Source organism: Passer domesticus, chromosome 8 (assembly GCF_036417665.1).
Source record: "Passer domesticus isolate bPasDom1 chromosome 8, bPasDom1.hap1, whole genome shotgun sequence".
NCBI classification, from domain to species: domain Eukaryota; kingdom Metazoa; phylum Chordata; class Aves; order Passeriformes; family Passeridae; genus Passer; species Passer domesticus.
Window position 1 is genome coordinate 30,933,810 of NC_087481.1, and position 15,500 is coordinate 30,949,309.

At 40.6% G+C, this 15,500-nt stretch overlaps 1 long non-coding RNA gene across 6 annotated transcripts in view; it reads left to right on the forward strand.

The window, feature by feature from the left end:
* The first annotated feature begins 3,372 nt into the window (after positions 1–3,372).
* LOC135306365 (uncharacterized) overlaps positions 3,373–15,500 on the forward strand; it is a 55,874-nt gene continuing 43,746 nt past the window's right edge. For 5 of the 6 annotated variants that reach the window (XR_010367165.1, XR_010367164.1, XR_010367166.1 and 2 more), the window contains exons 1-3: positions 3,373–3,421; positions 3,792–3,991; positions 4,173–4,250. This is a non-coding gene — a long non-coding RNA (uncharacterized LOC135306365). Of the gene's footprint in view, positions 3,422–3,791; positions 3,992–4,172; positions 4,251–5,305; positions 5,358–15,500 lie in introns of those variants that run through there. The other variant, XR_010367168.1, reaches the window with a different exon arrangement.

Sequence of the window (15,500 nt, forward strand, 5' to 3'; positions counted from 1 at the left end):
CCTTCATGCATGAGCAAACTCAGCAAAAATGGACTGTCTGGAAGAGGACGTTTAATCTCACTTGAGATATTATCTTTGGGAAAGCAGAAAAGAAAAGGGATGGCCCAGCTGAGTTGGATCTCAGAAAGGACACGGAAGAAGATAATGGAGGGTGTCTTTATTCAGGGCTTTCTCACAAAAGCATATATTAAAAACTAACAGTAATAATAACAAAAAGAGAGAGGGATATTGGTCCAAAACAAGAGGGAGCAATGGAAGAGGAAATAGTCCGGTGCTTTCCACTTGAATCCTGCTATGGTCAGGACTCATAAGAAGCATATCCTTGGTCATTAACTTTTATGAAGTGCTGATTTCCCTTTTGGCTTCCACCCGTCCATCAGCCCTGCAGCGAGGGCTCTGTTCTCACACAGCTGAGCCAAGCAATTGCTCAGTGTGATCCTCCAGTACAACATTTTCTCAGTTCCAACCTCTCCCCTCTACCTAATAGCTCTGAGACAGCCGCGCTCTGTCTGACTGAACGGCCACTAATGGCCCAACTGCTCTTAGCAAGACTTTGCAGGTTTGTGTGCCAAGACTTTAAATGCTGCTGCTGTGTTTGGCACTGCTGGGTATACAGTGCAGTGGAAAGGAGCACAAAGCAGCTGCGCGCTCTCAAACACACCCTTCTTTCCTTTCCTTGTGTATGTAACTTCTTTACTCACTGTAAATCACCTGAGGCTTGTGTATGCAGCACTCTGAAAGGTGCGAGTCAGGGCTGGTGGAGGTCTCTAGGGCCATTCAGAGCAGTTACTGTGTTGGTTTTCAGAAAACAAAACAGTTCTGCCTTGAGAAAACTTTGACCATCCCATGTTAGGTGTTTTCTGCTTTTCACAGAAGGGCACAGGTGGGTCTGAAGCCTAAGTTGCAGTAGCATAAATCAAAATTTCCTTCCACAATTCACACAATTTAAAGTATCAAACCAAAAAAGCTTCATACGATGTGTTTTACAAACATTCAGGGGAAGAAAAGGATATCCCTGTAAACTGTATTCTATACAGAAGGGGTTTTGACACTTTTCCTAAATGACTAAGGAAGAGGGAAACAAAATTACATGTTAGTAGTAGTCAAGGGATTTTATTAAAAAAAAAAGCAAACAAAACAAAACTAAATCCCCCTGAAACTAAAATCCCCAGAAAATGGCAGTCACCTGATGACTGCTGGAGGGAACGTGGGTCTGTACGTGGGACCTTGTATTCACAAACTGGTCATGCAAGGAAGTGTCCAAGGAAAGCAGACATTCCTAGAAAGGAAGTCTGGGATTGTTCAAAGTACCTGTATATCCTTAAATGACTCTTAGACAGTTACCAGATCTTTTATTGTCTTTGTTTTTGTCACACCAAGAGGTTTAAAATCACACTTGCGTGGCAACCAGAACGATAATGGGTAGAAGCAGAATGAGAGTTGAAAATAAGGCAGCCATCCTTAATGGCCAGAGTGCACAGAAGGGCTGCTAATATTCAGCAACTAAAACCAGAACTTTGACTGAACAATTTTCTCACAGAAAAACACTCAGTAGTTTTTCATCAAACATTGTAAAGAAACACAGATTAAAAAATAGGTACAGCAAATAGAGAGATAGTTTTATAAAAAGGCATTTTTATTTATGTGTCTGCCCTAGAACAAACTGGGAGAAACAGGAGGAGGATATGTTTTCATACTACAGAAATCAAATGAAACTCATGGAAGAGATTAGGTTTTTAAAGATTTAAATACATGTCATCTCTCATACATTTTTCTCTCAAAAAACCCAAAGAAAACACTTTAATTAGGTATTCTTTTTCAGATTCTCCTTCTTAAATAAGAAAGTCTCCCTTTTTAGACAGAACTATTTTTACATCTTAAGTGATAAATTGGCTTCTGTAGCCTGAATTCTAAATCTCTGCACTGAAAATCCAGATTTGTTTTGGGTGTTACGAATTCAAGAAATAAGTAAGAAAAAAGTAGTGCATTAAGACTTAAATAAACTGAATACTTAGTCCAGTGATACATTATATGGAGCCATTTGTGATACTTAAGACATAATATGAGCCAATTTATACTCATGCTGCACCATTTGAGTGTGTCATTTCTGGGTCACTTCATTGCTAGGTGTCACTGTCTATGACCATCACATCATCCTCACTTTTCCCCTTTAACAGTGCTGTGCCTCTGTGTGTTTGTACACAGCAGCACAGTGTATGAAGTGCAGCAGTAAATTTGCCTTTCTTTCTGGAAAGATATTTGTCCAGGCTGTACCAGACTGATTCTTAGGAAGGAAGTAATTAATCTCAGGCTTCTACTGAAGACCTCAGTGACCCTGTGTGGAAAAGGTTGTGCTTCTGTCACCCACCTCATCAGGAAACTCAGCACCTCTCTTTTTCCTCTTTGCAGCTCTGTTCTTGCACAAAGGATAAACTTCCCAGACACTCGCTGCCAAGGAGCAGCAACCACACAAGTCCTTCCCTGAGAAATCTGGCAATAGGTTGTTGGAACAGAGAAGGAAGTCAGTGATGCTAATAATCCTCCTGCAGCAGGCAGAAGCTGATATTTTAATAAACATTGCCTTTTAATATGAACTTTTCCCCTCTCATGTTAAGAGAATTGTTTATATATAATAAGGGGAAAAAATCCAATTCCCATGTCACAAAAAAATTTCCTTCTGTGGGTCATCGGAGCTGAAAATAAACCAAGCTGGCTGCCTCTGGGGATTTATTGAACTTCAAGTGCCCATGACTTATTCCATGATTACAAAAAGCAGAATAACTTTCAAATTTGCTACATGAGAGACTGAAGCACGGTCCTCAAGGCTGTTGCATGCTGGACAGAGGAAAAATGGAAAGACCATATAAACTCTAGTACAAACCATGGCTATGTTTTACTTCCCTGGCATGCAGTGCCCACTGGAGCCAGTGGAAAAAAGCTTAAAAAAATTATATCTGATTTAAAGAGGAGAGATTTAAAAGCAGCTATGCATGCACTTCACAAGGCTTGCCATCGGAAAGCAAATTAATTTTTTGTGAGTTGAGTGTAGGGGATGCAGAAACAAAGATTTTTTTGTTAAGATGTGGTTTTTTGCATACATAAAGATCAAAATGTATGGCAGGACTCTTTCATCCTGATTCTGCTGAGTGTGGAGGAGAAAAATCATTGCTGCAAGGAGAGTGCAGATTGAATAATACTCTGTGAGCTTTTCGAAATGTAATGGTAAAAAGTTCTCATAAACAAGTTCTCTGAACATCACACCTTTCCCTACTCTCCCTGAGACAGCCACTGAAGAGTTAATGCTGCTTCTCCCCTCCAAGTGGGTAATTAGAATAAAAGGTTGCAGCTGCAGGCCCTTTTTAACTACCTGCACTCCTAGCTGAAATGCAAATGGTGTCTTTGGAAGCTGGGGTTGTGCTTGGTTAGTGCTCTTACAGCTCTTTGTCCTTAGGGGTTACACAAATATTTTTTTATTTGTTGCAGTCAGCAAAACCTAGAGCTCTGCTCCTCACTAAGGACTTGTGACATGATAAACATATATTACAGCTTTGGCTTTTGCGAATATTAAGGTGGATGCTGTGTGTTGTGCATCAAATATAATGTTAACTATTGCAGAAATAGCTATAATTGTGAAATAATAACTGATGCTTTTGTTTTTGTAGCTAACTGGCAATAATTAAAATATATCAGACATATGAAGTATGTCTGTACTTCTAGGTGAATTTAGGTTGATTTAGAGTACTTGAGGCTAACTTGCAATAATTGAAGTAACTAAAGTTCTTCGTGGTCAGGTAACATCTGAGGAGTGGGTGTGATGAGGAGCCCTGATACTGACACTTGGACTGTCAACACCTGTCACCTGCTGAAACCATGGAATGGGGGCTCTTGTGAGGAGGTGACACAAAACCCTCAAAACCACAACCAAGGTTGCTAAACAGGCTCTAAAAAGGCAGATCAGAGGGGAGGCCATGCTAAGAAGTTTCTAAAACAGGTAAATGAGTTTTGTAAACCATTGTACACATTCAAACAATTTTTAATGTGTTTGTGACTGGTGCAATAGAAAGAAGGGTTGCTGTTGTTAGCTGGGCTACCTCTGGATACAGCTATGCATCCAATGCTGTGACTTCTGCTTTATTGATTTTGTCCCCTATTGTCCTTTCTTGAATTTTTAGAAATTCAGCTGAGGACTGGGCTTCATTTCTCACTTGTGATGATGGTCTTCAGCTACTTGGAAGCTGCAGGTGAATTCTGTAAGTACCTCCTAAATGTTCATAACTCTACAAGCCAGAGATGGAGCACTGCAACACCTCATTTACACCCCAGATGCTGGAAATGTGGGGCACATCTACAAGAGGGTGGGAGAGTGCTGCAGCCTGAGAAGAGGACAAATCAGGGAATAAGAGCAATGTGTTTGTCTGTGGGGCAGCCCGTACTCCTCAGCAGGGGGAGGTGTCTGATGACCAAGGCTGTAGCTCCTCTTGTGAATATCTCTGTAGTTGCTCACACATGAGATGGTCCCTGTATAAATTTAAAAGTCTCAAATTTATGCACTGGTAAAAAAGGGTAATGGAGGCTAAGGCTGCCTTCTTCTAGGCCTTGTTCTACCAGTCTTATTTCATTCATTGCACCTTACTGAAAAAGCTGAAAGAGTTAAGTGAAAAGAATTTGAGGGTATCAAAAGAATGAAATTCTTCTTTAAGAATGAAGACGAAAAAGAAGGGCTGGTATTTCCCACACTTTTTGTGCATTTTTGTCTTTCTGGGAGAACCATGAGGATCGATTACTCACCACTAGTTCTTAAGGGAATTAATTAGTAATTAGTAGCATGATGCCCATCTGTTTCTGTATTTGATGGCTGCATGCCACAGTGCCAACCTCTGCAGTGATGCCCTACGATCCACAGCAGTGAAACTGGGGTTGCTGGCCCAGGAGAAGCAGAGTGGGGTCAGTGGGGGAAGGTGCCGATGACATCCCTGGCCTGGTCAGGTGTGAGAGCTGCTGGGTGGCTGCAGCTCAACAACTGCCTCTGGGAGCACAGGTGAACGTGGCTCTCTTCAAAAGAGGTTCAAGTGACTCCTCTTCTGTGTAGTCACAGCTGTAAAGTGATTTGGCTTCCCTGTGCAACCCTGGACTTGTTAAAATAAAATAGAGAGGGAAATGGAACATTTACAGAGTAGGAAGAGATATTAGTGGTAATGGTCTGAGTTTCTTGCTTTTTCCTTTTTTCTTTTAAGTATTCTTGATTGCTAAATCACTGTGCTTGATGGAGGAAGGGGAGGAATTTACTTTCTGCTCCTTCTGCTAGAAAGAATTTAGAGGAAAGGGGAAGGAGTCAGGAGCTGGGAGCCAAATCTTCTTTCTCATGAAGGTGGTAGTGTCCATAATTGTGAGTATCATCTATAAAAGACTGTTCAAGGAAGATGGGAAGGACTGAAAGAAAAAAAGAGGTGGAGGTGTTAGAACTGAAGTATCATCTTTCTCACCTCAGCCCAGCTAGTGAAAAATCTGACTTTTAACTTTACCTTCTCTGCTGTGTCTTTATTTTGAAAACCTCACCTCTAATAGAAGATAGGATGCAGTTTGCTGATGGTTGATCCAATGGATTGCTCCTTCACGTAGTCGGATCTCTCACACATGCCAGTCTGACTGAACACAGCAACTTTGGGAAAAGCATTCCCCAGAAAGCAGTCTGGCTTCCATCTGAAGGCATTAGGAGTTGCCTACTCATCCTCTGAGTAATCTCATTTCTAACCTAAATAAGATCTGTAGAATTGGCCATGTAAGACATTGTGCATCTGGTGCTGGTAAGACATCCCAGTTTCTGTACAATTTCAGAGTAAAATGCAAAGTAGTGTGAAGAGTAGACTGCAAAAATAATTAAATGAAATTAAGATTCAGGTCTAGCTTTTTCCACACTTATTTCAAAGTCTGTTGTCATAGCTACTGCAGCATAAGGCTGGCTTAGTTTGTTCACTTTTTCTTGAAAGACATGTTCACCTTTTTAAGAAAATTGAAGTAACTAAGCAAATACCTGGAGAGAAAAAAATCAAAGTTGTCCTTTGTGCAACCGTAATTTTATCATGATTTATTATTTGGATCAGGGATATTCAGCCTTTATCAGATAGGAGCCCTTTGTTCTTCAGGCCACAAAACCAGAAAATAGTTCAATGAATACTAAAGTACTCTGTAGAGCAAAAGAGTTACAAACTTCAAAAGGGTCAAAATTCAGCATGGCTATGTCGCCTCGGTCTCACTTGCTAACATAAATATATTATTATGGCCTCAGACTTTTGGCTTCTAGGAAAAAATAACATTTTTATTTCTGGGTTCAGAAGGTACCCAAGGTTTAGACATATCTGAAAACATTAATCTTTTAAATTTGGCCTAAGCTATGGCAGATACATGGTATTACTTAGCTCTTTATTTATGCTGCTCATCTTATATCAATCTTTTACCCTAGAATTAGTTTTTACATCCCATTATTGGACAATTAAGATGAAGCATTTTGCTTAGGTGAAATTGTGGTCTTTAGATTGGGCTGGAAGTTGAAAGTCAGTGATTATTTTATGGCAGGTCAGGCATAATTTCTGTCACCTGTCTGAGTCAGCTGCTGTGCCTGGCCTGTGAGCTCGCTGCTGTCCCCTTTGCTTCTCCTGTGGCCCTGCCCCTGTGCTTGACTCATTTCTGGAGCCTCTTTCCTCACAGTCCAGGGCACTTGGGCCCTTGGCTGAGCTGGATCCTGGCTTGTCACATTTGGGGATTCCCTCTGGCCAAGAATTGGTTTTTTTATATACAATATGTTAAATAATAGGCACTGGCAGAGATCTTATCAGTCATTGCTGTAATGATCTGACAAATGGGTGTCTTATCTTCAGAAAAGATGGAGAAAGGAATGTCTTGCTGTGCAGATAGGAAATATCTCTAAATCCCATCCCCCCCAACTTGATAATTTCCTTTGTTTATGCTTTGCCTGGTGGCAAGTAGTTTTTACCTTGCCCAGTGTTTTTGAATCATCACGGGAATTCTTTGAATTGTAATTCAGTCAGATTTTTACATGTTCCTAAATCTATAATTTCATCTGTGTGGTTTCCTAAAGTCTGCAGTGCCAATAGCTCCTTCATTCCTTTATAAGGAAACCTTTTTTCTATAAAAGTGAGTGAGAAATGAGGAGGAATTAAATGGGGTGTTAATCAGCTTCAAGAAAGTTTTCTAGAACTTTCAACTAGACAACTCTGACAAGAGGCAAAGCACTGATTGTGCAAAATTCTTGAGCTTGCAGATAATCCTGAACCTATGAGATATCGTTTGTAAAAACTGAAATCCAGGCCATATTTAGCTTTCTGCTCTCTTTCAACATGGTTATTTTAGCTTGTTTGCTGTCCATGGGCTCTCTTGCTGGCTTAGAGATATGTATATACTTCACTGGATCTAATTAAGCAAATTCCATCTGGTTTTGCCCCTGGCTTTTCTGGCTGATAGTGATGCAGTAATTCATGGGGACTGTATTTTCCCAGTTTTTACTCAGTTCTAAAAATGAGATTGTTAACTGTGTTTTCTTGTGCACTCTTTCAAGGCACACAGAGTGCTTCTTCTCACAATATACAGAGAAATAAATAAACATTTAATGCAGTGTTTTACATATGGCAATAGTTAAATGCTATATATTGCTAGCTATGAATTTACTGACAACAAGTGAAAGTTCTTTCATTTTCTTCATTATAATGTTCTGTTCTGGAGCTTGGCTCTCCTTAAGCACAATCCTGGAAACAAACAGACTGTTGGTTAACTGACTAGGCTGTGCTCCTGCTATTTTGAGGTGGTTTTTGTCCATTATAAAGCTGAATATGGCCTGTTGCTCAATATTTTATGTTTTGAAAAATGAAGATTCCTATGGCAATAACAACAAGCATGGGTGGGTTTGTGTGTTTTGGTGTAAGGGTTGGTTGCTGAAAAGCCTAATTTTCAAGCTTTAAAAGAATTGTGTGCTGTCCTGGGGCTGGGAGGGGCAATATGCAAATGCAGGTAAGCAAGCATGCAATTACCCATTGATGTCAAAGTGAAATTTTGTAGAAAAATCAGAGTTTTGTCGAGCAATCACTTTTTAAAGAAACTAATTGAGCCATGTTTTGATGTAAAGCTAAAAATACTAAATGTGCACCTGTTTTTATTTCCTCCTAGACACTTTTTATGCCTAGTATAGCATGGATGGCTTGGTTTCCCTTACACCTGGCTGCTTGAGAGGTGGGCAGGGAGATGGATTTATCCATTTTTTAAATGGATTTATTTTATCCCCACCCCGCTTCATGTTAGGCAACATCTCTTTAGTATTTAAAGAGCTGTTTCAGCTTTTCCTGAGCTCCCTTTGGCTGGCTGGGAGGCTCTCCTGGCAGACTGAGCTGGAATGTGTGCTGTGCTCCCAGGAGGATGGGGTCAATGGCAGCCCAGCCCAGCCAGCTCCCTGCAAACCTCTTGCACAGCACAAAGTGCTTTCCCCTCCCCTGGGGCCGTGGCAATGCTTCATTGGTGCAGATGACACTGGGAAGAAAGACAACTGTGCAGGCAGGCAGGGCCAGGACAGAGTATACCAGTATTGCTAACTAAGAGTCTTAATTCAGCGTGTCATACCACCTTGCACTTCACAAAAACTGTAATTTCACTGACAAAAAAGCTTTGAAGTCAACTGTAATGAGGAATTTTGCTTCTCAGCTGTCTGTGTGTTGCTATGATGTTAATATAGCCAGATATAAAAAATTGCTAGGCAGCTGATCAGATCTGGAAAGACAAATTTTGGATTTGTCTCCCTTTTCTTTCTCTGGGGAGTTGGTGTCCCTCATTGCTGCTACAAAAAGGCTCATAGAAACCTCTCCTCCAGCAGATTGGTCCATGGGATGAAGAAATCCCTCTTGATAGTTTAGATCTTAATGATGATATGATACTAGGATAGATTTCTACTATTTTATATCTTTTCCCTCTCTGACATAACAAGATAAGCAGAGAAAATTTGGGCTGCAGCATCATGGCCAATATTTTGCTCAAGCTGTCCTTTAAACAAAATAGAATTGCTGCAATAGCTTCTGTGCCCTATCTGATTTAGTAGAACTGAAACTGCTTGGTTTTATGAGAATAAATGAGTAGTCTGGAGTAGATTTGGAAGGAGTAAGACAAAGCTGTCTTTGCTAGTAACAGAACTGGATGAAACATGCTGTATTTGAAGTTTTAGATGATTTCTGGAGTCCTGGAAATGACACTTTAGGCAGTTGAACTGTATTTTTTCGGGTCAGATTTGTAGATATTGAAGGTTTAATATTTCATTTGATCATTTAGCTTTAAAAAACAATCTGCCTCCCGATGAACTTGACTTTTCTTTGGTAACAAAAAATCTAGCTGCTTTCTCCTCACTTTGAAAGCTCAGTCTTGGTCTCCTATTTGTGAGGAAAATTCTTAGTTGGCCCAGGTAGGAGGGGAGCTCTAAAATAATCTATCAAGTACCGAGAAGAAGGAACAAGGAGATTTCAAACTCTTTTTAAAATATCTCATTAAAACTAGGAAAATCATAAGAGTTCAGAGACTTAAACTGAGATACTATTTCTGTTTTGTAACTTTTATTAAGTTGTTCAAAACAAATCTTCATATGGCTGGCTCTAATGGCAAATCTACCAGAAAAATAATAATATCAGTCATCATGAAGGTGGTCAGTGGTGGGGGGATAGAATATAAGAAAATAAAGATAGTGCAGAAAGTATCACTCCTTAGGTGTTGCAGCTGGGCCAATTACCGAAGATTAGGAACAGGCCTGACTTTAACAGGCCACAGCTGTGACCAGTAAGAAGAAGAAGAGTGCTGTAAAAGAGGGGGTTGGCAGGTTGAGGAGGTTCTGGAGTCAGTTGGCAGGTTGGTGAGGAACTGGAGTCAGTGCTCTGAGGAGCTGCCCGTGAGAAAACACCAAGCAGGTATGAAACTTTTGTGTAAGGAGACAACAGTATGGAACTTTTGCAATATGATGACAACAGTTAATGAACTTTTAAAGGGTCAAACTCAAAATTTCTAGTTAGTTGATGATAAACACTCAGCTTTTATCTGAGGTGTTATGAATGGCCACTTTGCAAACATCCCTGAGAGCACAGAGTGTAGGCTGTTGCTTTAGGCGCATAAGTTAAACATCAACAGCTCAGCAAATGCTCCTTGAGTTTTTTTCAGCAATAAAATATTTGGATGATTTTATGTGAGATATTTTTTAGGTAAAGTGACTTGTTCTGTCACAGAAATATCTCAGTAGGTGCTCATCAATTTTAAGAGCTATTTCTAACTTTATTAATATTTTGTGTGGTTGTTCCCCATAAATTCAAATGCCTTTTCTAAATGACATGTCTCATCCTTTTCATTTTTAATCCTTGAATATTTTGTCAAGGCACTGTGTTTTGACCTTGTGGCCCCATTAAACACTGAGAGCAATTATCACAGGTGGGAATCTTCACCTCCTGTGGTCCCTGAGCAGTGTAAAGCAGTTGTTCAGGATCATTGCTCGCGTCTCTCTTTCATCTGCATGTGTAAGCACACCTAGTCATTCAAACAGAGCAATAGTGCTCTGTCTGTAACTCAGCAAAGACCACCCCTCTGTGTCCCCAGCTGATTTCTCTGCAGCAGCTCCCACCTGAAGGTGCCCAAGGGTGTGGCTGTGTTTGAGGGTCTCCAGGAGGAGGGGAGAGAGGAGAATCTTGACTTCTTGTTTCAGAAGGCTGATTTATTATATTATGATATTATATTGAAATGCTATACTAAAATGATATTAAAATGAATAGAGAGAAAGGATCCATCAGAAAGCTGGAGAGGAATGGAATGAATAAGAAAAAACCTGTGACTGCCCAGAGTTGACGCACTTGGACAGTGGCTGGTCATTAAGTAGAAACAATTCACATGGACCAATCACAGATGCACCTGTTGTTAAACAACCTCCAGACCCCATTCCACAGCCACCAGGTAGTTATTGTTTACATTTCTTTTCTGAGGCTTCTCAGCTAGAATAGGAGAAAAATCCTAGCAAAGGATTTTCATAAAATACCATAATGACACAAGGGTGGGGGCTGCAGGCAGTCCAGTGAACCATCTCAGTGACATAAATTCAATATCACATTACTCGGGTGTGGGTCAGCCCCTGCACTGGCATTTTGCTTCTTTAACAGATAAAAAGGTTTCACAGCTTGGGCACTCTCTAGGTGGGCAGCGAGCAGTATGGATGACACAGAATTCTTTAAGAAGGTTGTAACAAAAGTCAGCTTAGCTTGTCCCATCCTCTGTTAATTTCTAGTGCTGGCAGGTATCTAAATCAAAAGTGTGGTATGAGGAGGAAAAGGAGGCTGTGGCATTCACATAAATGAGGCAAAGTGGGCAGGCTGTGGATGTTTAACCAAAAACACTGCAGAGAACAGAGTTATGCAGAAAGACCACATCCTGGGGCAGCTGGATAAGCTCCTGAAGAAATCTGCTCAGTTTCTAATTGGAAGGGAGAAAAAGGGTAGGTACAGAACATGGGTGCTTTGTGGCACTCTCATGTGAACAGGAGAAAAACAGATAAATTGTTGATTACTCGAGCTTATTTTTTCTTTCTGAAGAATAATAGCTTCACAGAAAATCAATTTTCCCAAGGAAGCAGCCAAGGGATATCCAAGACAATAAATAAGTGTACAGCAGTAAAAATGTGTTTTGCAGGTAGAATTAGTACACTGGGGGATGGGATCTTAATGGGAAATTTAACATTAGAAAAACTTATTTTCTTCAGCTTTCTGATATGTGAAGAAAGCAAATATAAAGAAGTTCTATAAGAAGCAGTTTGGACATATATGGCAGTTCAAAAGACCTGCAAATAGGAAACCAACCAACCTCAGTGCACCCCACACTGCTGGGTGCAGGGAAACCCAGGTGTGGTGTTCAGAGAAGTTCAGAGAGATAAAAAAATAAATTTCTTACTAGTCCATAAAATCCTCAGCTAATGTCAAGGCAAAAGCAAACTGCATGGCAGAGGTGAAAGAGAGGGACAATTCAGCTTGTAGCACAAATATCTGTTTGAGATGTGGTAGAGGTTTCCTCTGCACGGCAGGGAACAGCACTGATATGCACAAGAGAAAATGTTACCAGCTGGGTGCTGTGTGGCACATACATCACAAAAAAAGGCAATGGTGGGGGGAAAAGCCCTCTGATTTTTCTAGATGTGTGTTTACCCAGGGTAGTCTGTTTGCCCACTGCAAAAGCTTCAAGCACAAAGCTGACTCCCATTAGGAGTAATGCCAAAAGTGATGGATGATAATGAAATGAAGGAATTTTTGCCAGGTGATGTGTGGCTATTTTAAGAAATGATAGATGTGACCAAGACATTTGAAAATCACCAAAAGGAAGATACAGACATGACCCAATTTATCCAAACAAATAGAAACTCTTTTGTGCTGGCTTTGGATGGGATAGAGTTTTTCCTTCACTGTAGCCAGTACAAAACTGTGTTTTGGATTTGTGCTGGAAACAGCATTGATAAAACAGAGATATTTTCATTAATCCTGGTCAGCACTTACAGCCAGCGCCTTTTTTGCCACCAGTAAGGAGCTGGGAGGGGACACAGCCAGGACAGCTGATGCCAAGTGACCTGAAGGATAGCTCATATTCCATATGACATCTTGCTCAGCTCATAAAGCTAGAGGAAGAAAGAATGGGGGAGGGATATTTGGAGTCATGGTATTTGTCTTTTCAAGTGACCACTGTGCACTGGAGCCCAGATTTCCTGGGGGTGGCTGAAGCCCTGCCTGCTTATGGGAGGTGGGGAATGAATTCCTCGTTTTCCTTTGCTTGCTTTTGCCTGTTAAGCTGCCTTTAACATAACCCTTGTGTTTTCTCCCTTTTATCCTTTGGATTCCCTTCCCCGTCCCATCCAGGGCTGGGTCATGCTTAGTTTTTAAACGATGACTTTTGTACAAAACTGTAAAAATATGTTTATTCCAGACTTGGTTAGATAACTGGGAGTCTACAATTTCATTTGGTTCAGCTGGGAAAAAAACAAAGAGAATTTATTGCTTTCAAAGCTCCATTTGGTAGATGACATTTCAAGGGCTCTCTGTTCAGCAAAAGAGAGATTCCAGAGATGATACCATGTAGGTTTTGCATATGGCAGGATCTGAGAGAAGCACAGGAAAAGCTCCTTGCATGGCTACAAAGGAAGGGAACACAAATGTTGAAAGTGATTAGAACAAGAATTCTTTCTACCTCTTCTTTCTGACCTTTGGAAATCAGGTTAGGAGTGATGAGCGACTGCTGTTGTCACTCCAGCTAAGTGGAGTGACAGTAGAAAACAAAGCACTTCTGTAACACATTAGGGACATGTTGGGTGTATCTCTATGGAGCAACTGAGACATGGAGAAGATTTTCTGAAGATAACTAAGCTTAGGTAACAGAATGCTAAAAATCAGGTGTTGTAGCAGGAGAAGTTATTGTTGCAGAAAACCTCTCTGGTGGGATTTCTCATGAGTGGGGAGGTGAGCTCTGCTGTCCTTAGCTTTTGTCACTGGCTGTAATAAACATATCAGGATGCTGCAGGAGCAGTGTGGTTAAAATATATAACGAAATTAAAAAAAAAAAAGTGTTCTCAGCATAGCTGCAGCTTTTACGTGGCTGAGGTTGCTGTGTTTGATCTTGAGCCCACAAAGGTGAAGCCTGAGGAGCAATATTGCTCTAGAAAGAATTTCCAGTGGCCAATCAGTTCCTGCACTGTTTCAGAGAGATTGAAATAAAACCAAGAAGAACAAAAGATAAAATGTGAAAGAGTCAAAAGAACAAGTGAATGAAATACAGTAACTGTTCTGTATAAAGATGTCAGATGTAACAAAAAAAAAAAAGGTGTTTATATAATTGTCCTGAAAGCAGCAAGGCAAGATTTCCTGTAGTGAATTCAGGGCAAGAAAATATCCACCTGGTACTGTGCCATCTTCACTGTGATTAGTGGATCTGCATGTGCTCCTGAAAAATTTTAGTGATTTTTCATTCATCTTCTATGAGCAGGCAGAAAAAAATCCCATGGCCCAGTAAAGCAAGCAAGCAAGGCTGGAGGAGAGGCTCCAAGCTTTTTGGTTTTGCAGAACATTCAAACATCACCTTTGTGGCCAGAGTTCCACCCTGCAATTTGACATCCTGAGCATGATGCTGTAGTCAGTAACATCTCTCCTGATGCCCAGCATTACCAGCCGTGGCAAAAAGAAAGATGCTTGTATGGAGGAAGGCAGTAAAGGTCCTGTTACAATAAATTGCCGTAGGTTGGGAACCTCTGAAAAGAAACTTCATAGCAGGAATGGGAAGCTGATGTATCTGGAGTTCAGTGGCAAAGTGACTGAGTGCATGTGAATTTAGGGAATAAGCATCTGCCTAAGTGACAGGTCAGACACCTGAGGATGGCTCCTATTAGTGCAGCCACAGCTGATGGTGAAAACACTGGCCTGAGGTGCTGTGAGGAGAGCCCTCACTGGGATCCTGAGAAGCCACTAACAAGCACCCTGGGCAGAGAGGACACTGCAATTACAGCTGCCACCACACCATCCTTGCATGCTGCTAAAGGCCACGTGCTGCCTGCACGTGCCTGTTCAAGGAGTGGAAGCCTCATGGTGCTGCTCCATAAGATGAACATGCAGCTTTCTTAGCAGTACACCTCCTCCTGCCTGTGTGCCTGAAGTGGATATGCTGTACTTATGCCCACAGTGCCTAAATCAATGTGATCAGGTCCTTGTTTTTTTGTCCCTGCTTTAGGTCAGCCTTATTTAATTCAGTACTCTGACATCAGCTCACTAACAATGCTTAAGAAACCTGTGAGCTCCCACACAGTTATTTAAAAAAAAATCCAAACTAATCCTTACCTGCAGATGGCAATGGTTGATTCTGTGGGAGGAAGGCAATCCATGGCTCAGGAAAAGATCAAAACATTTGCACGTCATTGCTAACAGGCTCTGTGCATTGAGTGTCCTTCCCAGCCCCTTGTAAATTCCTGGAAAGCATTTCTGCAATCCTTTCAAGTCAGTAAAAAAATTGCAGGGCAAATGTGGTAAAATGGGAAGAAAATGGAAATAATGATGGAGAGCACAGTAATCCCAATAATGAAAATGCTACTATTGAAAAGAATAAGAAAAGATTTTTTTTTTTGAAGCTGAAGAAATTTCATTCAAAAGGTAGTTGCATATATTAATGTTTGCCTGATATTTCACAGGACATATAATATAGTTTTTCAGTAGTAATGGCCAGGAAAGCAAATGCTGTCATTAGGAAGAGTTTTAAGAAGTAAGGGGTAGAGAGTAGATAAATATATTGAATTATAAAAATTTATTTTTAAGATCTCAGAGATTAATTTAAATAGGTTTATGAATATTTGTTCATAACCTAATAGATAAAAATCAACATTTACCTGCTCTGCTATGAGAAATTTAATTTGAAAGATTCTCTTTCTTCTTTCCTTCAGGCATTCAATTTACCTGTACTGA